Below are 5628 nucleotides of genomic sequence, written 5' to 3' on the forward strand. Positions count from 1 at the left end.
AGGAGCAGGGAAAGGGTGGAGGGAATCATGGGGGCAGGGAATCATGCAGAGTAAGTGATGTTATATGTGTAATATTATTATAGAAGACAAAGAATTGTTCAATAATCTTCTTTCTTCTTTCCCAAGCAGTGTACTGTGGGAATCCAGCTTTTAACAAAATGACTGTATGATTATAACATGTATATTGTCTTACAGCGACAGACCATCAGCAATTCTGGGTGTGGTGTGGCTATCTGTTTCCAGAAAAGCTGTGTTTGTCTGTGCTGCAAGTTTTGGGATGAAACAATGTGGGTTGGAAGACATAAATGATTCAGTGGAATGTGAATGGGTGTGGCTTTGAGTTGTAATTGAGGCGAATATGTGTGAAGACTGATTATGAGCTGTTAATGAAAATGAGTACATGAAAATGTATATGAATGCGTATGGAGTACGGTATTTGTTTTTTTAAATAATATGCGCATTGAGAATTTTATTTTATTTTTCTTGGAAGTTTTTGTTTTTTATTGGTGCCAACAGCATTGATCAAGCTGTACATTTTTTTTATCAAAGTCAATGAAAAGTTTCTTATGGGCCCTTTGTGTGTTCATGTCTGTATTGTCAGATCTGTTTGTTTCAATGTTTGAAGTTACGTGTTACATTTAAAGTGTTGTGCTAAACATCAGAGCTCTGTTCTAATGGACAGCTGGCAGATTACTGATGGACAAAAGGGGGACCACAGCGTCCGACTGAAGGGGGTGGACTTAGATGACTCAGAGCGGAGGGAGGAGGATAGGGGTGGACGTTACAGACGACAGCCCTTGTGCCCATCCCCTAGTTATAAGACACTCCCATGGAAGATGAGAAGTCCTGTTTTGTTTTCCAGTCTATTAATTCCGCGATAGGGAAAGTTGGATACTTCTGTAAGCCAAAATGCAGAGTAACATCAAGCGGCATTGGGTGGTTCAGTGGTGCCAACCATAGGTAGTGTTCCTTTCGCATTGCTTCAGCCCTGATGCCAAACGCCTCATTGAAGTGAGGAAAAAGTAAGTCTGCCACCCTGTGATGGGCCTGCAGAGTCTGTGGGACCCAGATCCCAGAAGAGAGAGTGTTGTGCTGTGTGTGGTACTCCTCGTCCACACCACACAAGAGGATTGTATTCTATGTTGACCATGCCCGGATCACTGTCCGTCCCCACAGACACCCATGTTTTTTGTTATAAGAAGAACACAAAGACAGGTAAGGGAGGGGGGGAGTTAGATCAAGATTAGGAAACCGGAAATCCAGTATCGGCTCTACTTTTAAACATTTTTAGCAGATTCAGTCTGGCCCAATGATATCCCTCACTCTGGGTGATAAAGAAGTAGTCCCGTTTTTGATTGATACTGGAGCAGCCAAGACAGTTGTGCACAGCAAACATGGCCTCCCCTGATTTACTCTCCAAGGACACCAGTCTTTGGGTAGAAGTGGATGGGAAAGTAGTACTCTCCCTTCTCAACAGAAACCATCCATATTAGATTTGCCCCTGACCAAGATGCGCTTGCCCGTTTACTGGTCAGTGGTAACGCCCCTTGTTGCCTCCTGGGTGCAGATTTGCTTGCAAAAGAACATGCTGGTATCTCACATCAGGAGGACGGCACTGTGAAGCTTACAGGTGCCCTCAACGACCAGGAACTTTGTTTGTTGGCCATTAGTGATAAAATTCCCTGGTCCATGTTTGTATCAGTACTCCCAGAAGCTGAGAAAGCAAAACCACTCACCATTGGATGGTACATGACCTACATGCCGTTAATGAAGCCACAGTTTCTAACACCCTCATCGTGCCCAACACACACACCTTGTTGGCTCAGGTTCCCATTACCCCTACTCACTCCACTGTGATTGATTTGTCCTTTAGTCCCTACCGCCTCACAGATGAGGTGGTAGATGCTTTTTATGCCTAGAACTGGCAATTTTGTGTTCCCCCACAATGTACTATCAGATTATTACATTTAGATTGTATTGTTATGAAGTGAGTGGCCATGACTCAGCTGTCCTCACCCAACAGCATGGCCAGCAATAACGCCCCGTAGCATATTATTCAGTCAGACTTAATCCCGTGGCCAGAGGTGCCCCTTTCTGCATCAGAGCTGTAGTAGTTGTACTAGCTATGCTTGATGAAAGCTCGGAGATAGCTCTGAACCACAAAGTGATGGTGATATTACATCTATCCTCATGAACGTACAATCAAAAATGATTGTTTTGTTGCCCGTTATTTGAGAATGCAGTGTTCCATTTTGTTGCCTGACAATGTTGCTCTCTAAAGGTGTAATATTTTGGACCCAGCCACCCTGTTGCCTCTGGACCAAGGGGGGAGGGAAGAGTTAGGGCACCGCACTTTGAACTTTTCTTCCAGATTCAAAGGAAGAGGCTCCTGACTGTTTGCAGATGATATCACAAGAGGTAGTGGGATTTGGTAAATCAGCCATTAGGTTTTCTAGATCATGTGCTCTTTGTGGATGGATCAAGGTATGGCCAGGATGGCAGGTACTACACAGGTTGGGCACTGGTGATTAAACGTGAACTACCACACATGTCTGCTCAAGAAGTGGAGCTAAAAGACTCTGAAGATGGCTTGCAGATATGCAGATGGAAAAACAGACAACATTTACACTGATTCCAGGTGTGCTTTTGGGATAGCCCATGACTATGGGCCCACATGGAAAGCCAGAGACTCCTTGATCGCTTCAGGTAAACCCATCGAAAATGGGGAAGCAGTGAGGTCTCTGATGGAAGCCCTCTTGTCACTAACATGAGAGGTGATGATAGCAACACAAGGCCACTGTAAACAGATGCAGAGGAGGCAAAGGGGAAAGCCACGGCAGATCAGGCGGCAAAAATGGCTGCCAAATTACCTAAGCAGACCCCTGTCTTAAGTGGCCACAGTTCAGGTCCCTGAAATAACTCCTCCTGTCTCCCGAAAGTTCTTAAGACCTTACAGAACCAGATGGGGAAGGAGGAAAGGGACTGGTGGATGGGAAAGGGGGGACTACAAATAAGAAGGGAAAACTTTACCTTCCCAGGTCCTTCTACTCCACGATGGCACAGGCAACCCATGGAGTGATGCACCAGACAAAAACTGCTATGTGTGATTTAGTATGCAGCATATGGTACGCCCCAGGATTTAGCACTGTAACAGTCAGACATACTCAAGGATAAACGGTTGTGCCCACAACAAAGTGGGCAAGGTGGTTAAGGTACCCAAGAAACACTTCTTGCTTTTTGTATCTGTTTCAACGTTTGCAGACTACCTTAAATTACCCATGGTGGGCATGTATGAGTATGTATTGATATGTGATGACTTGTTTTCAGGATGGCCAAAACCGTACCTAAAGAAGTAAAGAAGATTATGGCCGAAGTTGTGTGCAGGTATGGGGTACCTTAGATCATTGAAAGTGACACAGGTGTTCACTTCACAGGTGAAGTGATGCAGGAGACGATGAAGGTTTTGGGTGTAGGACAGACCTTACATGCTTCGTACCATCCACAAAGCAGCAGTAGAGTAGGGAAAAGGAACTGAACGGGACACTAAGTTAAGATTCAAAAAGCCTTAGAGTGCCTGCTGGTAGCCCTCTTTTAGTAAGGTATACGCCTAACCGTGAGACAGGCCTTTGTCCCTATAAGGTCCTTTTTGGGTCAGCCCCTAGGATGGGATTTATTTCCCACAGCAGTTTCAGATGCAACATGGTTGTCTGGCAGATTATGTGATCAGTTTTGTACAAGCATTTGACTAAAGTACATTTTCGAGTTTTTGCTTCACTTCCAGGTTTTGATAAAGTACCAGGAACCCACCCAATTGTGTCTGGAGATTGGGTGGTAGAAAAAGACACATTAGAAAAGTCCTAAAACCCTGGTTTGATGGTCCATTCCGAGTGTTGTTGACCACAAGCACAGTGAAGCTCAAAGAAAGCATAATTGGATTGATTTCAAGGAAGTGTTGAGACTGGTTTTCCCTTGTGTGACTGTTGATCTTGACGCAAAAGAATATGGAAAAATTGTATTAAAACATTGATCCAGAAAATCAGAAGCACTGATGACCTCCAGTCTCCCCCATATAATGTCAACGCCAGTTAGGGAAAGATCATCTGACTTCCCCGTGCTCAAATCCAGTGTCACGGGAGGCTGTTCGCTAGGTATGGTTTGTCATGGAAGCTGGTGAAGAGGAGGCGGAGCATTGGGACAGATGTTTAGGTTTAGGGAGAGAATGAAATTCAAGGGGGGACTGTTAAAGAAGTGTGAATTTTATTCTATATTTTGTATCTCTAGGACTGTAATGAGTTAACTTTTTCTTTTCCAAGTGCCTTCCTTCCACCCCTCTCTTTGTTTCAAGACTGTAGAAGAGAGGGGGGGGGGGGGCAAAGAGCTGTGCCGTGAGAAGTGTCTGATTTCTCATCTTTCTACAGGTGTCCCATAGAGTGTGGTGGAATGCGTAAGCCAATCATATGGCTTGATGATATGTATATATTATCCACTGCCTATAGAGAAGCACCTCTTTGAAGTGTCACATATGACAGTTTGTAGTTTTGAAACAGCTGCAGGACCACAGGTTTGGCATCCCTGGCCCAGAACATGTGACCGATGAACGAGAGATCATTGGCCTAGGAAGAGGTTGTGATGCTCATGGAGGTCGGTGCAACTGTGGAGGTCTCGGGTGTCGGACCCCCCGCAGATCTGATATTGATGACCTACAATATTAATTACCAGATAACTACTTTAATGTAACTGGATTTTCAGAAGAGCAGCGTCCGGTAACCGCATTCCCCAGTAACCGATCCGTACATTGGGACAGTGACTATATTACGTACTTTCTGCTCCAGGTGCGTTATTCCTTGCTGGATCCCTGAAAACACCTCTAAAGGGGACCTCTGCCTAAATTTATACAAATAAAATAAATTCTCTTGGTTACAACTTCCTTAAAGGGGTTGTCTCACTTCAGCAGATGCCATTTATAACGAAGAGAAAGTTAATACAAGCCACTTACTAATGTATTGTGATTGTCCATATTACCTCCTTTGCTGGCTGGATTAATTTTTCCATCATATTATACACTGCTCGTTTCCATGGTTACGACCACACTTGATTGCAGCAGCTGTGGTCGTTCTTGCACACTATAGGAAAAAGCGCAGGTCTGTTGGATGGGACTGCAGGAGTGTCCATAGTCCAGCACTTTTTTCTTTAGTGTGAAAGCACGACCACCGCTGATGGATTACAGGGTGGTCGTAGCTCCTGGATATGACAAGTGTATAATGTGATGGAAAAATGAATCCAGCCAGCAAAGGAGACAATATGGAGAATCACCATACATTAGTAAGTGTCTTGTATTAACTTTCTCTACATGATAAATGCTATTTGCCGAAATGACACAACCCCTTTAAAAAGGGAGTCACCGCCAATACATGTTTTTATGGTCCGGCAGGTGCACCTCACCGCTATGTTTGATCCTCAGTGGGAATGCTACCGCCATATACGTGCCAACTTTAAGAGCTCAAACTCCTTGTTCATAGGGTTTGGAGACTGGACTGTGACGCAAATTGCCCCTGTAGCTTCATAAAGCCGAATGGGAGACTTGTAGTTTCCATCTGAGCAGTCAGACACCATCAGTCATACACCCTC

Source organism: Bufo bufo, chromosome 8, assembly GCF_905171765.1.
Source record: "Bufo bufo chromosome 8, aBufBuf1.1, whole genome shotgun sequence".
Classification (NCBI taxonomy): domain Eukaryota; kingdom Metazoa; phylum Chordata; class Amphibia; order Anura; family Bufonidae; genus Bufo; species Bufo bufo.